This window comes from Typopeltis vanoorti, chromosome 1 (genome assembly GCF_054136105.1).
Source record: "Typopeltis vanoorti isolate ZY-2024b chromosome 1, IOZ_Tvanoo_1.0, whole genome shotgun sequence".
Classification (NCBI taxonomy): Eukaryota; Metazoa; Arthropoda; class Arachnida; order Uropygi; family Thelyphonidae; genus Typopeltis; species Typopeltis vanoorti.
In genome coordinates, this window is record NC_143549.1 from 190,481,257 (window position 1) to 190,505,116 (window position 23,860).

Here is a 23,860-nt window from a genome sequence, read left to right on the forward strand (position 1 = left end):
GTAATAAAAATCATGAGACTACCAAAATCATTTGCTCAACTTATAGAGACGTATTGAAGGTTAACAAATGTCAGCGACGGTTTAGGAGATTTGCAGAAAAAAGTTCTGATCTCTCTCTCTCTGATCGTCCTCGATCTGGAAGACCTCTTACTCTAGATGACGATGCTCTTAAGACTCTCGTTGAATCAGATCCAAAGTGAACCATACAAGAATTAGCAGAGAAACTTAATTCATCATGGTCAACTCTCCGAGAGCAGTTACACAAGAGTTGCAAGGTTCTTAAACAGGGTGTATGGGTACTGCATGAACTGTCGGAAAACAATAAAGCACAGAGACGGGCGATTTGAAATTCATTATTGACCAGACAAAAAAATGACCCCTTTTTGGAACGAGTCGTAACTGGTGACGAAAAGTGGATGCTGTATAAGAATAATAAACGCAAAAAACAGTGGCTTTCTCCAAATCAAACTCAATTCCAACACCTAAAGATGGACTTCATCCACAAAAGGTTCTGTTGTGCGTTTGGTGGGATATTCGTGGAATTATTCATTACGAACTCATGGAACAAGGTAAGACTATCACAGCAGCCATCTACTGTGAACAATTAGAGCGACTACATCAAGCATTGTTAATCAAACGTCCTGCGCTTGTCAATCGAAAAGGGATAATTTTGCAGCAAGATAATGCAAAACCACATTCTGCAAGAATGACTCTAGAAAAAATTAGGCAGTTAGGATGAGAACTTCTACCACATCCTCCATATTTGCCGGATATTGCCCCTAGTGACTATCACTTATCCAGGTCCTTAGAACACAGCATAAGAAATAAAACCTTCCGTTTGCAAGATGATGTCCAAAGGAGTTTGATATCATTTTTTGCCTCCGAAGAAAAAACTTTTTTCAAAAAAGGAATTCTAAACTTAGTGCATCGTTGGAACAAAGTTATAATTAACGATGGCGATTACAGAATTGAATAATGTTAATTTGTTCTTTAACAAAATTTATATTAAAAATGTAGTTGATTACTTTCCGGTCTCCCTTATATTACGATATAACTTTATTCGGTTTTCGCGTCACGTTTACTATTAATGACGTCACATCTTCATGAAATATTTCTAGGATTTTAAGATGGTGATGCGAAAGCCGGTTTCGTATTAATATGCTTGACTCTTGCATTCGCTCTTTCTATGTTCTTAGGTAGGTGGCAAACTATTATTGGGTACCGAAGGAGCTTAAAAGTGGAAGAAAGTAAGAAACGAATCATAGATGACGAAGGCCAGATGAAAGCTGAAGGTAAAATTATTCTGTGTCTGGAGTTACTACTCTAAAAGGCCCCTAAAGGAAACAAAAGTGACAGAAGGTGTTAGAAGATATTCATGAGGAATTCATTCAGTAAGGGGTGCAAGAAAAGCCGTCACGAACCCGGAATGTGGAACGGCAGGTGGAGTAAATAATCATAAGCTAACGCCCTTTTATTCCCTTAGGGGGAGTAGGCGAGGCCTTTATAGGCCTGTCTAGCTTTTGGAGACTGAGTGGGCAGTTCAATCTCCACTGGTAGCCAATCAGAGTTAGCTGGCCCGTGACTATCACTAATACTCACGGGCCAGCATTATCACTAATAGACCGACGAAGAGACCGGCAAGCAAGTGCTGCCATCTCTTGGTACCTAACCCTAACAGGATGTGTTACTGTCTGAATTAATGTGGGTTCTACGGTCGATTTTCTTGAGTTTATAGGATGAAAAACCAGCTTGCCCATGCCAGAGATCGACTAACTCGGGAACCGGTCGAAAAAGGCTTCGAAAAAGTTCCTCCAGTAGGCGACTAGACTTGAACCTAAGTCTATCTTCGGGCGGCCTAGCGCTGAAGATGCACGCCCCACTTCCACTGAGCTACACAGGCCTTGAAGTAAATAATATTCAAGCAAAAATACTCAAATCGAGGTATAAAAGTTTTACTGCAGAGTCTTCTAATTATTCTGAAGCTGGATGCACATAATCGAACTGCAGGTATTTTTTTATCTGTGCTCTATAAGTAAATTTATTATTGTTATTATTATAGAAGGCCTTTCGCTAGAGGATTTGCCCATCAAGAGCGGCAGTGGCATGAACTCCAACAAATGTGGAAATCCTTACTCATATCAGAATGTAATCAGATGTGCTGAAAGTCAGTTTTATATTTGCGGGGAAGAAATGAGAACTTTCTGTGGATCGTAGCTCCAACTCCGTGGTACTTTTAGCAACTTGTCAAACTGCAGTCGAGTTATTCTACGACGAGAGTGGCTAAGGACTCAACTGCCCGCAGTTAGCAATCGGAACTAAACTATTCTGAAGTAAATCACGACAAGGATTATCTCTGTGGGCATCTACAGTGAGCAGAATGTAGCCAGCTTGTTTTCTGGGTATGAAATCGTCCTGTTCGTGACACAATCTGACTTTGGTGTGTGTGTGTATGCAAAGAATTCCATTCATCGGAACTTCGACGCTGTCTGTGCACAAGTGAAGAATCTATGCGTCTGGATGGTACCCCACTGATAACGTTTTTATTATTATTATTTTTTTTAAATAACATTATGAAGAAAACTGAAAAAAAAAATCTGCAGAATTTAGTTTTTGAAGAGAATATTGAAATATCGACATACTAAAGGATCCTTTTCACTTTTTTTTTTAATCTCGTTCACGTTTATCAACACGTGAGCTCTTTTAGTTAAAGTTATAAGAAAGTTCAGAAAAAAATTGTAAAGCAAAATTTTAATATTTAAACATTTTGGAAATCGTGGGTTAACCCCTCAAGTGCTCTGTCATTCTGCAATTTATTCATCAATATAAATCATTATTTTGAAAGTAATATTATCAATCGTCAATAATTACTAATATAAAATAGAGAAACGTTAAAAGTCTTAAAGATTTTGATCTAAATTTAGAATTTCTGAAAATTCTCTTAGAAATAGTAAAACATCCTTTTTAGTATTCATTAAGAAGTCAATATATGAGAATGTTGCTTTGAATTTGCTTGTACGGTTAATTAGTGAATTGATTACGAGTGTGATATTGTTGGGACTTCAGAAAGATATATTTAGAGGTAAGCTTTCTTCCTTTTGACTATTTTTGTGATTGCACATTGCTTAGCTGGTAGACTCTTGCGTGAGTCTAAGGGATTTGTTAATAGACCAGCCTAGATCGTCAGGAAAAAGACATCGGGATATTCCTTCATTGTACACAAGGATGGAGAATGTAAAAGATATCAAGGACGTCATTCAACATTAAACAAAGATATTCCCACTTAACATTCTCAAATTCATTCCAAAGAAATTTGAAACGGATTATCCTGGTTGCTTGAATCTCTTCAGTAAATGACATCGAAGACGATGATTTGGACATCGAAGAGGACATTACACCTGTTCCACTTACAAAGACTTCCCGACAGTTCGATTGTTCACAGGAGGAAAAATCTAATAAAAGACGCAGAACATCGGAAGATGGAATGGAAGATGATGTAACAACTCACGAAAATCAGGTCATCCAAGATAGAAAAGAAAAGGTCCCTCCAGTTATCCTTCGAGATAAAGATAAATGGACCTCAGTCTCAAGATCCCTAGGGGAACAAAATATCAATTTCTCCTGGGCAAGAATTACTGAAGAGGGTGTAAAGATTCATCCTACCACTGTCACAGATTATCGCATGATGATGAAAATGCTGGACAACTCTAAAATGCCCTTCCACACCTTTGCACCAGCAAGCGAGAAGAACTTAAAAGTGGTTCTAAGAGGAGTGGCTGAGGGCATCACAACTGATGAGATCACAGCTGACCTCATCAGTCAAGGATTGACCCCAATCAAAGTGAGTAGGATGCTGAGGACAGATAAAACACCAATGCCGCTGGTGTTGGTCGAAATCTCCAATACACAAAAAAGAATCCATGAGTTACTGACATTTGTAAGCTTAAAATTACAACCGAACCTCTAAGGAAGAAGGCATCTGCAGGGCAGTGCCACAGATGCCAGAGGTTCGGGCACTTCCAACAACTGTGCAGAACTGCCTACAGATGCCTAAAATGCGGTAAGGGTCACCAAACTAACTCCTGCACCAAGCCCAGATCCACACCTGCCTGCTGTGCCAATTGTAGAGGACCACATCCCGCTAATTACAAGGGACGTCTTTTCCATCCAAAAAACCGTAGATCAACAAGAACGAACCATGCTCCTCCAAGCAATGACACAAACAACCAAACAGGTCACCCTCCAGATCATAATACCTCACATTCGGCAGCACAGGAAGGCACTCGACCTTCGTCCATGTCCAAATCATATGCGGAAGCGGTAAGAACCCAGACTCCTTCATCGCAAGAGCAAACAAGCTCTAAACTCACATCCACTTTAACCTCGTCACTTGCAACAATACTGCATGAATTCAGCAAAGCAAGCACCTCACCATCTTCCAGAAAGAGATTCTATCTAGAAACCCAATCCATATTAACAGCTCTCTATAATGTTTAAAAATTTTAAACCGAATTTCCTCATGATAACAGCATGGAATGCCAATGGCTTAACAAATAAAATTCTCGAGCTGCAAGAATTCTCAAAAAGATACAATCCAGACATAATCTTGATCAGTGAATCCCACCTCAGACCATCAAACAATCCAAAACTAAGAGGTTATATTTTATATAGGACAGATAGACTTAACTTTAGTGGAGGCGGCACAGCTATTTTTATTAAAAATTATTTGAGCCACAACTCGTTGACCAACCCCCCAAAACTCTAAACCTTGAGGTGACAGGTGTGGAGGTGCACACTAATAACGCAGGCAAACTCAAAATCTATGCAGCGTACAATCCTCCAAGCATTCCACTATTGACAGCAGACTTAGACTCCATCCTCGGCTCCACGGATTCCATAATTACAGCAGGAGACCTAAACTCCAAACATACGGACTGGTTCAGTTCGTCAATCAACTCCAAATGCCGTACATTATTCAACTACACATCACTCAACTCATCAGTAGTAACTGGACCCACTGAGCCCGCCCACTACAGCCCATCAGGAAGTTCTGATGTATTAGACACAGTTATCCTCAGAAACATAAAATATCAATACCATATCAGATCATAATCCCATCCTGCTCAGGCTAGGACTTCAAGATCAGCTCTCTCCCCATCATTCTTTCTTACCATGGGACAAGCTCTCTAAGGTTTTCCCAGTCCACATCGGTCCGCCCCCGATGTAAAAAAAGAAGAAACAGACCAAGCTGTAAGCAATTTAACTAGGCAAATCAACACAGCAATAGCATCAGTCACTCAAACTGCTGTCTTTCACGCTCCCAACTGGATCCCAGAAGAGATAATGGACCTGATTAGGGCCAAAAATAAAGCCAGAAAGCGATATCACAATACTAGAGCCCCGCAGGACAAAACAACCTTAAACACTGTGAACAGACAGGTTCGAGAAGCCCTCCAGATGCACAGGAATTCCAAATGGAAATCCAAACTCATGGAAATCAACCTAGAAGATAACTCCATGTGGAAATTTGTAAAATCTCTTCGTACCAAAAGACAACCCCTTCCTCCTTTGAAGACCAATCTTGGAATTGCACACTCAGATGAAGAAAAAATAGAAGCCCTAATTGACAATCTGGAAAATCAATGCAGCCCAACTTACGTAAACTTAAATATCAATCTCATTTACAAAGTTCATCGTAAAGTTAGAAATGCATTAAATCAGCCTAAGGATGATTCAGAAACCATCACCCCTCACATCTCCAACAGAAATAATAATTATTATTTCCCATCTGAAGAACAAAAAGGCTCCCAGCTCTGAGGGCATTACCAATAGAATAATAAAGCTACTCCCACGGAAAGCCATAATTCATCTAGTTAATATTACCAATTCCATTTTAAGATTCCAGTACTTTCCCACAGATTGAAAAATCGCTGACATTTACACATTTTGTCGCAAATTGAACCTACATCTGAAAAAACCTGGTAATACCCACAACTTCCCCAAAGCTACATCAGTCTTCTTTCCTGTCTTGGCAAAGTAACAGAAAAGGTCATCCTATAAAGACTACAATCAGCAGTGGACAAACAGAAAATAATCCCAAATGAGCAATTTGGGTTTCGAAAGCTCACAACACAGTACAACAAATTCACCGAATAACATAACATCTCACCCATGGTTTTAACTGGCACCTTCACACTGCAGCTGTATTTTTAGATGTTGCTAAGGCCTTTGATAAGATCTGGCATCAAGGCCTTATCTTCAAACTAATTGAAAACAATATCCCAATTAAACTAGTGAAACTCATATAGTGAAAGATACATGCAAGTAAAACTCAACGGAATTGTGTCATCAAGGCGCAAAATTCTGGCGGGAGTACCTCAGGGTTCTCTCCTGGCCCCAATACTTTTCACAACTTACATGGCAGATATTCCTCTCATTTCAAGAACAACCACTACAGCCCTTTATGCCGACGACACTGCTCTTCTAGCAAGATCGCTCAGCCCCCACCAGACTCCAAGGAAGTATCAATGAGCTAGCAAACTGGTTCACCAACTGGAGGATTCAAGTGAACACCCTCAAAAGCTCAGCCATGTTGTTTTCAAGAAGAAAGGTCTGCAATAAAGAAGACATCCTGCTCTCTGATCATAAGATCCCATGGTAATCAGAGACCAAATAACGTGGGGTATTAATGGATAAGAAACCCATTTTTAAGAAGCACATCAATCTCATTGGCTCCAAATCTTCCAAAGCAATAGCACAGCTCTACCCATTGATCAACCGCAAGAGCAAATTGAACCTACATAATAAATTGCTTCTTTACCGAATGGTAATACGTCCAGTCATTACCTACACCTCACCAGCATGGAGTCACACTTCAAGATCAAACATTTCGAAATTGCAGAGAATCCAAAACAAATGCCTTACGATGATCCTGGATGCATTGTGGTTCGTCAGAAATTCACAGATTCACCGAGAAACTGGCACTCCATACATCTCCTCCCTTCTTCATGATCTTGCAGAAAAATTCTTCGTGAAGTCAAGTTTACATTCAAGCCCACTGATCGCACAAGCTGTCAATTACAATGAAGCTAATTACTACCAAACACAAAAGACCAATGGCTATTCTTCTCTCAACTGAATATAGCTAACACAACTGCCCTCAGAGGGCGAGCTTAATTGCTCACAAACCTCCCATTCCCAAACAACTCTCATCACAGATAAAGGGGAATATGAAACGCACTAGTGCTTCACCCATAATGGTAATGGTTAATTTGCTTGTACGGTTATATTTTCACAAATTATTTTTTTAAATTAATTTTTAAGGCTATTTTTCCTATTTTTTCGCAATATTTTAATTTTTTAAACGTACTTTTTTTATTTTTACAAAAGATATCTACCCTTTAATGAGTGAAAAATTACAAACAAAAAAAATTTCTACTGAAAATCGTGAAAAAAAATAAAATAAAATGCACTCGTTGTTATTGAACTAGGAATCAAAATGTTGTGTCTTAACATGGCTTCCTCTAATGAAATGTGGCTGTTGTTAAGAATTTGAATTCAGGTGGAACAATTATCTGAACATAACCGCCAAAATCTCGTCAACAATACGCTGAACACCAAAACAACGCATTCAATTGTAAGTATTTCATTACAGAAATTTCGTTTTTTGGATTAATTGTTGAGCATTTGCTTCAACTGCTGAGATTATTCTGCAAGGTAACTTAAAGCGTTCTTGATAAAAAAATAAAGTAAAAGAAAAGATTTCGTAGATGCTGAAAATGAAGACGAAGATTATACGCAGTAAGCGCTTAACTTCTATTCTACGCGATTTCGAAATGCAATTGAATTCCCGAATAATTGAAGATTGCTTGCAGCGGTGATGACTGTTCCTATTACAATTTCGTATTATTTCGTTCTCTTACCCCCTCTGCCTTTCCATAAATATGCGAACTCCACAGTGTACATAAATATACGTAAATTGGAGAATCTTTCAAAATATCACAGGAACATGCGTCACCTACGTACTTCGGATTAAAATGTCGTGTTGTCACCTTGCGAACAGTTTGATTATTTTGAAAATTTTGTCTTTTATATCATAATAAGCTGTTATGGATACCAATTTAATAAGATTACATAAATCTCGAGTTAGTCATTCGTAAATTTAGAAGAAATTTTGCTATTTATTCTTCTAAATTTAACTATCTGAAAAGCCATAAGCTTTATACTGACGCTAAGTCGTACGTTGAAGAACATTTTCGCAATCACGAGAAGTGGTAATGTTTTAACACTTCTAGTGTCCTGTACTACCTTAGCAGAACACTTATGCTAAGTCGTACAGGACTTAGCAGAACATCTTTGAAAAACAGTTTTTATTTATTTATTTGTTTATATAAGAGGACTTCAGATCTTTTTTTTTTTTTTTGAACAAGTTCACACACTTCGCAATGAATAAGTACTTCAGTTAAAGGCTTGTGTTTCGGAGAGGTCTCTGATTCTGTTTATTATTATTATTATTACTATTATTTAGGCACAGATTTTAGTGATGATGGCGAATTAAACTTGGAAATAGACAGCAGAATGAATAATGTTCTTGGAAAGGGGAAACCAACTGAATAAATTTATACGGAATAAGAAATGAGAGAAAACACCAAACTAGCAGTTTGTAAAATGTTCAAACCAATTTTAAGTTGTGGATCTGAGAGTTGGGCTAGAAATAAAGCACCTGACCGAAGATAACATTGAGAGTGCATATCAGGAAATTGTTTATTATTATTATTATTATTATTATTATTATTATTATTAGTAGTAGTAGTAGTAGTAGTAGTAGTAGTAGTATTTCAGGATTTTCAGTACTACAACGCATCACGTTGGAGTACTTCAAATCATCGCGGCATTCCTAATATGATGTGGATGAATTTCATATCTTAAGGTTGTGATCAATACCAAAGCTATCGAGCGTCAGTCTACTTCCAACACAGCAATCAAACCAATAAGCAATAACTAACCGATGTCCTCTTCAGTTAAGTTTAATGAAAGCTTCGAGAACAGAAGCTCAGACATTACACTTCAACTGGGATCAATAGAAAGAATAATAAATCAATACAACTTCATTAAAATAAATAAATAAACGCTTTAATGAAAAATTAAAAAAATATATATATATCGAATGTATGGCTATATGTATTATGAATAAATATATTATTATTATTATTATTGTTATTGTCGATATAGACGAAGCCCTTTGGTCGGAACGACTGGGTTTGATTCCCGTCCATGACGCGAGGAACCTTTAGCTGCTCTCTTTCGACTAAAGGTGAATTAGCTGGTCTCATACGGAGGTCGGGGTTTTTTTTTTCACTCGGATATATATATATATATATAACTTTTATATAACATTACTATATATAACAATTTATATATATATATATATATATATATATATATAAGCTTTGAATTTGATAGAAGATGATTCTCACTGGTCCGATTGTCTCGGCGATTTCAAACTTACTGTCATCTTTGCTCCTTTAGTTAGCGGTAATGTTGGTTCGCTGCACCATGACTGACCCTCGATCGCTGCGGACAATTTATAAAAATCATTTTTCGGAAGATATATCACGCCAAAAAAGTTCGATTGATTCTCAGGCTCGGCTTAATGAAGCAATGTGTAATGCGGCATTAATGAGACTTCGATCAATTGTTAAGTCAATAAATGACTTAACAAAGTGTTAAAGATTTCGGTCTTCCGATACCTTTGCCTCTAGGTATACGCAGTTAATTCGGGAAACCGCGTACAATTTCAATGAACTTCGGGATTTATTGTCGGCACGAGCAATCACTAACTTCCGATTAAGATGAAGTTTTTCACAATGTGTTAACAAGCTGTGGAAATCAATCAGCGAAACTGTTTTTCTTGGGTGCTCCAGGCGGCACTCTGGGAAAACATTTTTACTAAATTTGCTATTAGCTAAGTTGAGGAGCCAACGTAAAATCGCTCTGGCTGCAGCATCCTCAGGTGAGCAGCTACTCTATTGCCAAGTGGTCGTTCTACTTGCGACTAATGATACACCTTGTGAAATAAATATATCAAAACAAAGTAATTTGTTTTGATATATTACAAAACGTTTCTTTGATTCGGATGAATGTACAATGCCCCATAAAACATCTATTGAAGCAGAGAGAGAGAGAGAGAGAGAGAGAGAGAGAGAGAGAGAGAGAGAGAGAGAGAGAGAGAGAGAGAGAGATGATCGAAGAATGGGTAGGATGGCTGCTTTATTTGCTTTATTAATGCTCCTTAAAAATTCCAGCATTTCGAATGAATCCGTCTTAAATTCGCGTTTTGTTGCTGTTTCTTGCTTATTGCGAATATTATACTTGGTTTTAGCTTGGTTATTATCATTAGTATAACTATTGCAAATGTAATGATTAATTTCTGTACACGTGATTTATACATTAAAAGCGCATCCAAGATTCGATACCCTTATGGAGTGCCGAAGTGATGTGTTGGTTAATTTTGCTTTGTCTTAATTGTATTATGTTCTGTTGAAGTTTTTACGCATGCGTGGATCGTGATGTAGCAATCGTAACAAGAATGATTAGCGTCAGTTATTAAAATTAATATTTATTGCTTAAGGATAATCTTAAATGCCATATGCCTGGGGAAGGAGTGTCCCAGGTTCGATTCCCGTCAAAGATTAGTTAGCCGGTCTTGGGCGTGGACAGCGGGGTTTTTTCCCCAGTTTATCTGGGGTTTTTCATCCCGTAAACAGGCAAACCGGCCCCGTGAACACACGCTGCTACAGTCAAAAAATACATTTCCCCCTCAGCGGCAGGCCGGCTGGGGTTTGTACTAACAATCGTCGTATCTACGTAACACGTGGACCCTGCAATGGAAGCGGGAAAAACGCGCAGAGGAAGAAGAAGAAGAAGAAGCTTAAGGATAATCTTAAAAAGATCAGTTTGCTTATTAGTTTTTTTTTTTTTAAATAATATTTTATGTTTTTTGATATGTTAACGGATCTTACTGGTTTATTCTGAGGTGGTTTAATACGCGACATGCTTGCATTCGCTTTGGAAATCATTTTGCAATCTAAAAAAAAACAGTTTTTAGTTGTGAAACACTATAGGATATAATATCCCTTAACTTAAATAAAAACAGCATTTCTTTTTCCCGTTTAGTGACTTTTAAGTCGTCCATTTGTTCCGAAATTTATACTTTCTTTATGCGTTCTCCTTCTCCTGCTGTTTCTGTTGATTGCGTCAATATGATATCGTTTATTTCCCCCCCCCTCTATTTATTGTTCTAATATATACGCATACTGTTTATTTTGTTTGGTTCTGTTTATTGATAGTGTTTAGGCATTGATTATTTCGGTTTCTGTGATTTGTGGGTAATAATGACGCTATTTCTAGTTTAACAAGGTGCTTTAACAATCAATCAACAGATAATTAAAGTTCCGGGATTGTTATTGCGAGTGGGAACCATAATTCATCATATTTCATTGCAGTCAATACGCAGCCCTTCCAGAGACACTCGAAGACTGTCTTACACTTCAGGACGCATATCTGTCTGGACCAAAGAAAGGAAATATCCACGGTAACTAATCTTTCCCGGTAACTTTTCTGGTACGTTAAATATATAAAAGATAGAATAGAAATGAGAAATTTCAGGTATTTTGATTTAAATCCCGGATATTCTATCTCCTGAGGAATTTGAATATTTTCATTGTGTATTTGATTGTATTCCTTCACATAATAATGTCGACATCGTAACAGATTTAAGAAAATATTATATATAATACGATATTGTTATACTGTAATAATGTTAGCATTTCTCTTTCCATCGCAAACCAAAACAACTCCGCTACTTCTGTGTTTTCTCGCTAGATGGCGAGATTGTAAATCTTGCGGGAAGTTGTGATTTGCATTGTTACGCACAAACTGACATCGCTCGAGTAAAATTGCGATTCGAGTTAGAATTACACAAAAACGCTGTCTTCTCTCTCTTTCTTCTAACTTTCTTTTAATTACAAATTAAAAGATTGTATTTTAAGAAACACATATACATTTTAAGAAACACAAAGTACATAAAATATAATTGTATAAATGCAATTATATTTTATGTACAAATCGTATTTACAAGTTAAATGAAGTAGAAATTCATCTTTTTGATAGCGTTTTTTGATAATGAAATCAAAAAATCTCAGAACTGCAAGACGCAAGACGTTGCTGACTATAAGGGCGAAGCAAAATGCTTTTATAATCCCTGCTATCTGATAAGGTTGCTGTGTGAGGAAAAGTTTATGAGCTAAGTGCTCTGCCTGAGTGGGTGCGATTTAAAGATCTTCATTTGGAAGTAGGATGGCTTTGGGTCTCCTGTATTTTGAGAAGTCAGTTTCATCATAATTTGCTGCTTGTTGCACTAATTCATTTGGATGTGAAGAGAATGCTGAGAAGAACTTTACTGCTGAAGAATGCAGGAAAGAATAGATGTAGGGGATATTTGTATCCCGGTGAAGTTGGACATTTCTGACGTACCATGGTGCGTTTAAGATCATGCGGAGACATTTTTTTTGCACTCTCTGTAGTTTGAGGATATTTGTACTTGAGGTGTGGCTCCAGGCTGGGGACGCATAAGTAATAATGGGTCGAATCATCAACTGATGAAGGAGCAGTTTTATTTTGGTATCCAGCTTGCTATTCCTATTGATAAGCGGGTAAGGCTGTGCAATGACTTCATGCTTTTGTACATGAGGCTTTTATATGTGAACTGAAAGTTAGTTTTCTGTCCAGCAGTACACCCAGATATTTGGCTTCTGCTTTCCAGGGAATCTTGATATTAAATAGGAAGATGTCATCTTTGGGAGATATTGAGTTTTTAGTGAAGAGCATGGCGATACTCTTCTGAGGGTTTACTTGTAATCTCCATTCCGAGAACCAGTGCTCTAATCTCTGCAGGTTTTCTTGAAGTTTCTTGGTGACAAGGTGCGGTTTAATAGATTTGGTTAGTGTAGCTGTGTCGTCTGCGTATAGGGCAATGATGGATGACATCGGATTGTGCGGAATGTCCGCCATGTAAATCGTGAAAAGTATCGGTGCCTGTAGGGACCCTTGAGGCACTCCTGCTAAGATGCGTCGCTGAGTAGATAATATATCATTTAGTTTGACTTGCATTCGTCCGTCACTAAGAAATGACTTTATAATTTGGACTAGATCTAATGGAATGCCAGCTAAATCAACTTGTATAGTAGTCCAAAGTGCCATGATTTGTCGATCGCCTTTTCTAAGTAAAGAAAAACTGCTCCAGTGTATTGGTGCCAATTGTAACTTGTGATAACGAATTCGATTAGTCTATGAATTTGTTGGGCGGTACTGTGAAACTGCCGAAAACCAAACTGTTCTGAAGGAAGGATGTTTAATTTTTTTACTGAAAGTTGAATTCTGGAAAGGATAGCTTTTTCCTGCTATTTTGCCCAAATTAGAAATCAGACTTATGGGACGATAACTTTGAGGCTGCTGAGGATCCTTTCCAGGCTTGTATATAGGAACTACGTCTGCCAACTTCCATGCAGAGCGGAAGTACTTAAACCTGAACATGGCATTTATTATTGTTGTAAGATATGTAAGTTATTAAACTTCTACCCTTTCGGGGTAGAAGTTTAATAACTTTGTTGGATATGCCGTCAGGCCCTGGAGCTTTTTTATTCTTTAAATTCTTTATAATGTCATAAATTTCAGCTGGGGAAGTAGGTGTGAGTTGGCTGGTACAAGTATCAGGCAGTTTTAACACGTGTCTGACGTTGCGGTGGACTTTGTAAATATGATTGAAATTTAGATTATTGTATGAAGAACACTGTTTTTCTAAATTTTTAGCTATAATTTCGGCTTTTTCTGCATCTGTGTAAACAATGTTCAGGTCAGATTTGAGAGGAGGAAGAGATTTGTTTTTGTTTTTGATGTTTCTGAGGAACTTCCAGACGGTTTGATCACCATGTGATATGGAGGCTAATTTGTCTTCCCATAATTTGTTTGTGTGGACTTTAAGTGCATCTCTCACTGCACTGTTCATTTTGTTGAGATATTTCTTGTCTTCGGGTGCTCTGGTGTTGTGGTATCTTTTTCTTGCTTTATTTTTTTTCCCTGATTAGGTTCATTATGTCATCTGGTAGTCGTTTAGGCTTGAAAGCAATTGAATTTGAGGTGACAGATGCTATGGCTGTGTTGATTTGATCAGTAAGTTTATTGACTGCAGAATCAATTTCTTCCTTGGAATTAATATGAGGGACGGGATCAATGTAGTTTGGAAGCATTTTGGATAGTTTTTCCCAGGGAATGAAGTGTGAGGCGAAGGGGGAAGTCCCCTCTGATAATCCAGTTGGAGCAGAATAGGATTGTGGTCTGATGATAATGCAATCAATGATTCCAGGGTGTACTGCAGGTTGACATTCTGAAGGACAGCTATATCCAAGACGTCGGATGAGCCAGTGGAACTGTGGTGAGTTGGCACTGAGGGGACAGCCACAACTGGGCAATTTGAGCTTGTGTAGTTAAAGAGGATGCGGCCATTCCTATTTATAGACTTACTGCTCCAGGCGTGATGTTTTGCGTTTAAATCTCCGGCGATAATAACCGGTAGTTTAACTCCGAGGATAGCATCCAGATCTGTGGTCAGCAATGTTTTTGATGGTGGGTTATAAGCAGCATAGATTTTTATGTTTCCGCAGAGTTTCTGATGACATTGATACCTGTGACTTCGAGATTAGTGGTTGTAGGAATGGCTACAGCATGAATGATTGATGTGATTTTTGATGAGGATGGCTGTACCACCACCTCTGTAATCCAGCCTATCATTCCTGTAAAGTTGATATCCTTTGAATTTACGATTGTCAGCAGGTCTCAGATGAGTTTCATTAATTAATAATATATGCGGATTATATTTGTCATTGAATTCCTGCACTTCTAGTATTTTATTTTTAAGGCAGTTGGCATTCCATGCAATAATCATTAGAGAATCTGGGGTAAATTTTTTCCTATGCATTGGAGAGTGCAGATAAAATGGACTGTGTTTGCTGCAAGAAACTTTTTGTAGTGCTTAGTGATGGATTTGCGTTATTACTGAAATCCTGTAACATATTAACAAGAGAAGAGGTGATGATGTCTGTTATATTTGAATGTGGATTTGGCATATTCTGGTCATGGACTGCTTTTTTGGGGCGGACTACGTCAGCATATGTTCTTGTTTGGTGTTGAAGATTTATTTTCTTGAGGGGGGGGGGGCTCAGTTGATGGTGGGTGAACACCTGTCATCTTGTTCAAACTAATAGGAGCCTGAAGAACTTGAGCTTCTGGGGCTCTCGTTTCTGATAATAAGGTAGATTGACTGATTAACTCACTTTGCCTGTTTTTTGGGTGGCAAATGCACCCTCTGTAATTTGCAGGGTGGGGATCACCACAATTAGCGCACTTAGCCGGAATGGTTTTTGGCTTGGAGCAGGTATGTGTGGGGGTGGGTGTCACCACATTTTAAACATCTGTATTGAGCTTTGCACAACTTCTGGGCATGACCAAATTTTTGGCATCTATGGCACTGCCCAGAAGAGGCCCTCTTCCTAAGTGGCTCCAGTGAGACCTTAAGCCCACAGATTTTCTTCAAGTTATAAATATTTTTATAGATATTGTGTATTTCCACCAATACCAGAGGCATAGGGGTCTTGTTTGATCTGTACATTCTGCTGAACTTTATGGGAGGCAGATTTTGCATGTTGAGGTCAGCAGCTATTTCAGCTGTTTTCAATGTCTTCAGATACTCCTCGGAGTACCACTTTTAAATTTTTTTCCGAGGTAAGTGTGAAGGTATGGTAATATATACCTCTTACATCCAACTCCTTGGTTAAATGTCTATAGTCAGTCACTGTAGCGGGCTGAATTTTGATGCCCTCCTCTGTGTTCTTGGCAGTGGAGTAATTTATCTGCAGGTTGGCCATGGTGGTTCTTAAGGCTGTCCATCTCTGCTTTTCCCTAAGAATGACTGGCGGCACCTTTTCATTGGTGAAGGCAGAGGAATCTGTGTTGGGGCATCTTCATCCCTGACATTTTCCTTTGCTGACTCCGAGGCGAGAGTTTTGCGTTTTTTGCGCGCGTGCGTCTCTCCTTAATCTGAATGAGTAGAGTCCGAGTTTACTAGATTTAATTTTTCCTCCATTTGAGGAGCGTCTTAATTTTGATCTTCATCAGTCTCGGGTAAAGGGTAAAAATTTAGGAAGCCGGGTCATTCAAGCTCGAACTTCTTAAGGAGTTTCTTTGTGAAGCTGAATGCCAGTCCTTTACCTAGAGAGTCTATAATGATGTCGGGATCTATCGTTTGATAGCCATTTGAGCTTAAACTTTCTTTGAAGTTTATTTACAAGAATAAGCGCTGGCTCTTCATCCAGAGGGCGTCCAAATCTAACACATTCATCATTAACGATTTGCGTATAAATGCAAGTAATTCCTGCAAATATGTGGATCTGAAATAGTTGTGCTAACAATGGCGATTCTAACGGATGTTAGGCCTAACGAATCGCCCTCGTTGCAATTACAATCCACTTACCTTTGCTGCTGTTCTTAAATACAGTATAATCCGTAATTGAATAACTTTAATCACGTCTCTGTTAGTTAATCTAGCTGCTACACTACAAAACCAAAGTTTCTCATATCTCATATTTGATTAACACGTTCTATCTAGAAGAAAATCCACAACCGTCATCAACGAAATGCCATCTATGACCCTAGAGGAGAAGAGAAGTCTCTCGAAATGACTTCTCACTACAGATAGTTATAAAACATCTCTTCGATTTCTAAATAGGTGTATTAATCTATAACAAATTTTAATAAAAGTTTTAATTCTTAAACTTATTTAAGCTTAAATAGTTCTTTGTATTAAAGTTATTTATAATTTTGTTTAAAATTTATTGAAAAATATTTACCCTCATTCGTATGGATTTCACATTATTGTTTGTGGTTTTTTCTTCAATTCACGAAATCACTTTAAATTATTTCTCACCATTTCCTGCCATGATTTCCGGAAAATATTTCTAACATTTTTAGTGGCAAAATAATTTCGATTATAAAACAACTCCCTTTCAGTATTTCTCAAATCTTTCTACAATTTCTGAATCAAATAGACTTTCGAACAGACAAATGAAGTCGTAGAATGAGAACTCTGAGCGACTTTTGAGTCAAATGTTCAGTTAACCCATAATTCGTTTTATTTTTTCTGAGTTTACTTTTGTATGTTTTGAATAGGACGAAAATTATATGAAATTAGGTTGACCCCTTTGCTAGAAGGATCAGAATTACTAATGAAATGGATGTTATTTAATAGTGGAGCAACAGGATGTGCTGAAAAGGAGAAAGAACTAATCACGCTTTTGAGATCGAGGATATTTGGTGAACGTCGTTGGTTCGTATTGCTGAAAGATAAGTCATCCCCCCCCCCCCAATATTTTACTAATAATACTGATATAATTTATGGTGCAGCTTTGTTTTATAAGTACTAGCGATAGACGGAGTTATTTAGAATAAGGAAATCGTGGATATTTCGTTAAAGAGTCCTGTAGATTGGAAAGTGTTAATTTCGCCGATGCTCTGATCTGATGCAGTTAATTATCTCTCAGCAGATGCATAATTCTATTTTCTTGCCTCTCTGTGACTATTCCTTCTCCCAATCTACGTCCCCATCGTTGAAATCCCCATAATAATTACTCAACCTGCACTCATCATGCTAATATGTCCATTTACATCCTCCTGTACGACCACTGAATTATGGCAGCAGCCAATTGCACATTTCGTCTTTTCGCGTCTACTCACACGTAGATCATCAGGAACGTAGAGGGAAGTTCGAACGAACTTCCCTCCGCGTTCCTGATGCACTTCTACATTTTTTGGCTTCAATTCGTCCGATCTTATTAGAACCCCCCCCTCTTCCCCATCCTGTTCTTTCTGTCCTCTTTGGAGACACTTTGCATTATTTTCTACGACTAAATGATCTTCGGTCAGCCAAATCTCACTGATGCACATCACTTTGGGCAAGTGTGTGGCAAGCCAATGTCAAAAATTCCTCACCCTTATTTCGATTACTTGTGGCATTAGTAAAATTAAACTGCAAACCCCCCTCCCCTTAACCTCACAACCTTCTTTACATCTTGTGTTGCTTAGCGCAATAGAGTTAAGTGTCTGTGGCGCTACATTTTACAACACTCACTTGCATTCTACTTTCCCTGACTTTGCACTTCGGAATTCTTACTAAACAACACTTTTTCAAGACTCCTAACACCAAATCCATTTAGACTGAAGACATCCTCTTTCTATAAATCCTTCCTTCCATCAAAGTCACTCTACAAGTCCACGCCATACCTCCTGTGCAATCTTCAGGTGACTCATCGCGATCATTGCTTTTCTTCACTGAGCTTCTAATCACGCCTTAGTAACAGACTCGCAACATTTACTTCCTCGCGCTTCTTTTTCGCATACATCAAGCGACTCTTTCATATCTTTTCGCATACAAGACTTGTCCACTATTAATAATTTGTACCTGCCAAAGTAAGCATCGCTTTCACCCTGACGCTTTGCATCCTTACATTATCATCACTGCGATCCTTAATCTTAGGAAAACACGATTTGCTGGCAAGAATGGCTCATATATTTTGGGAGTTCATGTCTCTCATCATCAGCCTTTATAGTATAAAAGAGTGCTGAGGGTCAGCAAGTAGTGAGAGGCGGAAGAGGTCAAAAGGTACAGTATGACAGTAGAAGGTTCCAAAAGAGGCTTCAGTCGACCAATTTAGCTATATGACCGTGAGATTGTGGCTAAAAGGTCCTTGGAACATCACTCTCACACCTGTCCTAAAAATGCTAAAAATGAAAAATAAACATGAATTATTCAAAATAAATAAACAAAAGGGGCAAAGCGATCAGGAAGACCATTGATTAGAGAACCAAATGAACAGAAAAATGGGGGGGGGGGGGAAAACCTGGCATGAAACAGATAATAGGTGGCTTGCACCATTTGTTGAACAACCTTCCATCCCCTAGCATGTAGTTCTCTTGTGCCGAGAACCCACGCAAGTAAAAATAAAACCCACTGAGAACTCTCTCGTATCTTCTATTTTCGTCCCTTATCTGGGATTTTTTTCTCACTTTCCAGATGTGGTATTTCAGCAATTTACTGGGAAAATTTAGATTTCTGCAATTTTCTAACAGATAGCGGGAACTGTAAATACAAGATCTCCGTAAAGGTCACCATTGGGATGCCTAGTACATTACTGAGTCTTTGCCAGATATGCTGAGCGGGGGATCAGAAGTAGAAGAAATGTCCCACCTTTTAAACGTTCTGGCAAACGTCACAGAACGGATCGCACGGTCCGGGTCTGCATCGCGACTTTACCCACTTCACTGGAAGATGCCCATAGGCTATCCTCCAGGCCCGGTGAAATGGTTGTCCCCACTATTTTTGATGTTGTTAATAATACCTCCTCATTTGTTCCCAGATGCGGAGTGTCATATCTAGAAAGCTGAAAAAACTCCGAGGATAACTTTTGTGATTTTAATTGAAGAACGTTTATACCATCTGCCATAAACGTTTTAATGTAATTACATAGCGGATAATACCACTCGGGCACAATCTCTGCGCGAGGACCAGCTTGATCCGTGGTCCCAAAATAGAGAAGAAAATGCCCCAGAAAGGACTTAATCAAAGTTCCGGATGCGTGGTTCGAACTTAAGACTTTCCGTATGAGTAGGTGGTTTAGAGTTAAAACATCAAAATGTACCTTTTAAGTAATACAATCGCGCATGCTTATATTATATGAAAAAGATTGCAGACATTTTTTTTCATTCTATTTGGAGAAATCATTTAAAAATCTTGAATTTTGTACTGGTTGTCCATTGCTCGAAAGTGTTCTTTTAGCAATAGGCTTTTATTTATTTATTTTTTTAAATCAACAAAAACAATATAATAATAATAATAACAGAATTCACATTAGTGAGAAAAGAACAAAACTTGTGGTAAAAATGGCAATTTGATGTTCAATTCAATGCGAAAGTGATAAAAAAACAAATTAAGAATAAATGAAATGCAATATTTTCAAATTTTTCTTAAAATTTTTATAAACTCTTATTAAATTATTTAGAGGATTGAAATTTATTAAGTATTTATAATTTTCTTTAAATAATTTAAAAAACTATAAAAATAAATTTTATAAAAATTATAATCATATCTTTCCAACTGTCGTCTTACATAAACTTCCTTTAAATAATCGCCTAGAAATATCTTGCCATGATCAGAGCTCTACCCCGTGTGGTGACCGAGAAAGAATAGCCCAACGGAACCTATGCGTGTCGTAAGAGGCGACTGAAATAGACGCTGAGTTTTGCTCTCTCAGGTTTCTTCCGGAATTTTGCTCCCGATGAGTGGGGCTTGATTTCGGGGGGTTTGTCCTGGGAGAGCATTTTCAGTCTCTGAGGAGGGTGTTCTCCAGCGTGGCCCGTGAGGGGCCTCGTCGGTAGACGCTTTTCCCTGGAATATGAGAGGTTCTTCTCAGTGGTGATCTCTTGGCCACTGTGGAGTGATCTAGAGATCGTTCTAATTTTTAAAGAAGCTTTACTTACATATCAGCCCATGCATGTCGTACAAGGCTACTAAAATGGGTACCCAGAGAGGGTAATGGATGGCAGTGCTGTAGCCAATGAAGTTTTCACTGAGGCTATGCTGTTACCCTCCTGCCATGATCAGAGCTTATAGCTCTGTATTACCCCATCCATAAATTTTCTTCTACAGATAACGGGGAATATGAAAGCATTCTTTCTTCACCCATCTAGCCAAAAAAAAAAAAAAAAATCATCTGTCTCTTTCTCATCCTGGAAATATCTCCAGATATCAGAGTAATTTTTTGCTCAGCTTATATTTTCAACAAGAATATTCAGGCTTTTTTCAGACTCGTATATTTTTAGACTTTTTGTTTCGTTATCAGGAAGAAGTTGTTTATAATTTGTCAAGTCGACCTCACTCGGAACCCTAAGTGAGGTTTCTGGATATCTTCACAGATAGGTATCTCTCTCTCTCTCTCTCTCTCTCTCACACACACACACACACACACACACACACACACACACACACACACACACACACACACACACACACACACACACACACACACACACACACACACACACACGAAATACAATGCAATAAAAATTAAGGCTTGATTTTACATCAAATCTGGTCTGCCTTCCTCAAAAATTTAACTGCCTCGGATACAACACGCGTGAGCCACAGAACGTGACAACTAGCATTGTTCCAACTAACATACAGTAACGAACGTATCAATTTGTATTCGGGTTCTCAATTAATGAACAGTCAAAAAAAAGACATCTAATTGACTATTTAATTTGGTTGTTGTGTGCAACTTTTATACAGCATTACCCCTGATGAGGAAAGTCCTACGACGAACGAAACTTGTCTCGTTTTTTACTCTTTTATTTTTTATTGTTTATTAAACATGTGGTCTCAGTTGCGAAAAAGGAATAATATTTCCAAATGTTCTTAAAATTTTTACAAAACTCTTATTAAATTATTTATAGGATTGAAATGTATTAAGTAGTTCTTTAATTTTATAAAACAAATAATACTCATGTCTTACCAATTGTAGTTTTACATAAACTTCCTTCAAATAGAAGCAGCTCAATTCGAGATCATTTCTGATGTTATTCGATGGACAAAGTTTAATTTAACAATCATCATCGAACAGTAAGCCGATCGATTCTCGGCCTTTTGGCTAAGATCAATAGTGTCGTATCTGTTCGAAATCCAGTTTTCCTGCCGAAGAGTCTACGACCCGGTATGAAAAGATCGTAGTATCTGTTCGAGGTCAAGTTTTCCTTTAAATGAGGCAACAGCCTGGTTTGGTAAGATTGTTTACTTTGCATTATCTTGGTTTAACTGGTTCTAGTTCCGCGCCTTGTGTCCGTCTTCCGCTTCTCGTAGGAGATTTCTGCTGACGAGGAACGCTTGGCGGTTTGAAGGTTGATTCATCCCGGATCTCAAACTCGCTTCTATTTGCTGGCACTACCATTAAGGCAGTGCGGGATTTCTTCTGCTGGTAGACATTTAGTCTACGGGATTTGTTTGAATTCTCAGCAATCAAGGGAAAACGCCTGAGTTTTCTGAAATCTTTCTTTAATCGTCTTTTTAGTTTTTTAAAGTCTCTTCTGCCGAGACTTAAAACGCTCGGATTTGAAGGAGATACCAAAAGATGGAAAACTTTGGTAACAAGCGTAGGCTCTCGAAATATACGGTTTTACTCCATGTGCGGAGTAAAGACATCAGATTGTGCTTAAAGATTTCCAAACCAGAGATAAGCTTCTTAGAAGGGTTTGAATGTGATGGTGAAATAAATTTCCCAGTTCATTCGAACAGTAAAAATTGACAGATTCCCACTCGAATATATCGAAAATAGTGACGAAGTTATTCGCAAGGTATTTTCGAAGTGGGGTGTCGTTCGCGATATTAAAATGTCGAATGACATGAACAACTCTGACAGGAAATCCGGAAAGTAATATTTACAATCGAAATGAAAACACCTGTCCCCAACTTCGTGTTTATAGGTTTTGTCATGGTAGTTGTTAATTATCCTGGAGTCAGAAGACAGTGATTCAGATGAGGGTCATACGAACATCTGGGGCAGATTGCTCGAGAAATAAATATAGAAACTACGTGGCAACAGGGCATGCACTGGAACAGTGTTCATCATTCTGCTTCAAATGTGGTAATAATGATCATAAGGTGGACGCCTGCCCACACAGAACCCATGCTGAAAGAGTGGGCGTGCTATGAAGCCTATTTTATCTACAACAGTGGAAAATTCCGCCACAAAAAGCTTAGGAAGAAGTTCCAGTTCTTCAGGCACCACCATGAAAGGCGACACAGCAGAAAGCGAAATCGCCTTCACGAAAACATCGTTGGGAAAGATCAAGAAGCGTAACACAAATAAAGATGCCCTTATCACCCAGGTCGCAGAAAAAAACTAGAAAATAGAATAGAAGAAGATACGGAAATCCCAAGTGTCACAACGAAAGAGGCCAGGGGACAATGAAAGGCAAGATACAAAGAAATCAAATCTGTGCTCTTCCCTGACAACATCTCAGAGCATGAAGAAGCATAAAAAATTAACCCAACCTCATCAGAATGAAAAAGAAAAGAGCAACACCACCAAGCACAGCGTTAAAGGTGCACCAATCGTCATAAGATCGTTTAAGGATCTTCAGTGACGCTGGAAAAACTGCTAACAGCAATAGATAAATTAGGATAGCTCGTGTTCCAGGTTTCCAGGAGGGGCGACTCCTCTGTGAATAGCATGGGCTTTGAATGGGGGCCCCTTAACGTACGGGACCTAAAAACAGCCACTCCTGAACAGTTTAAGAAATTTTCCAATGCGGCCGCAAACCTGAGTGAACAGGAAATATTAGCCCTGTAGAGCACATTAACTCAGTTAGCGAAGGGCTACATTTTACACCATTTTTTCTAAACCATGAATAACCAACTAGAATTTCGAGTTTCCACTCTTAATGTTAAGGGATTATTTCGCAGTCCTCTTGTGCAAAGGGCTGTCTGGAGACTTATTTTAATGAATGTACTTTGCATACCCGAAGCACATTTTTATAAACATTGGGACGTGGAGAACTTCTCGAGAAGCTCCCGGTCAACAGCTATTGGTGTTTTGGGGATTTCCATTCGAGGGAAGCGGAGATAATTATTTTCCCCCCATTCTGGGAGGATTTTTTTAACATACAAAAGGATGCTATTGGACGTCTAGTGTCCATTGACTGGAAG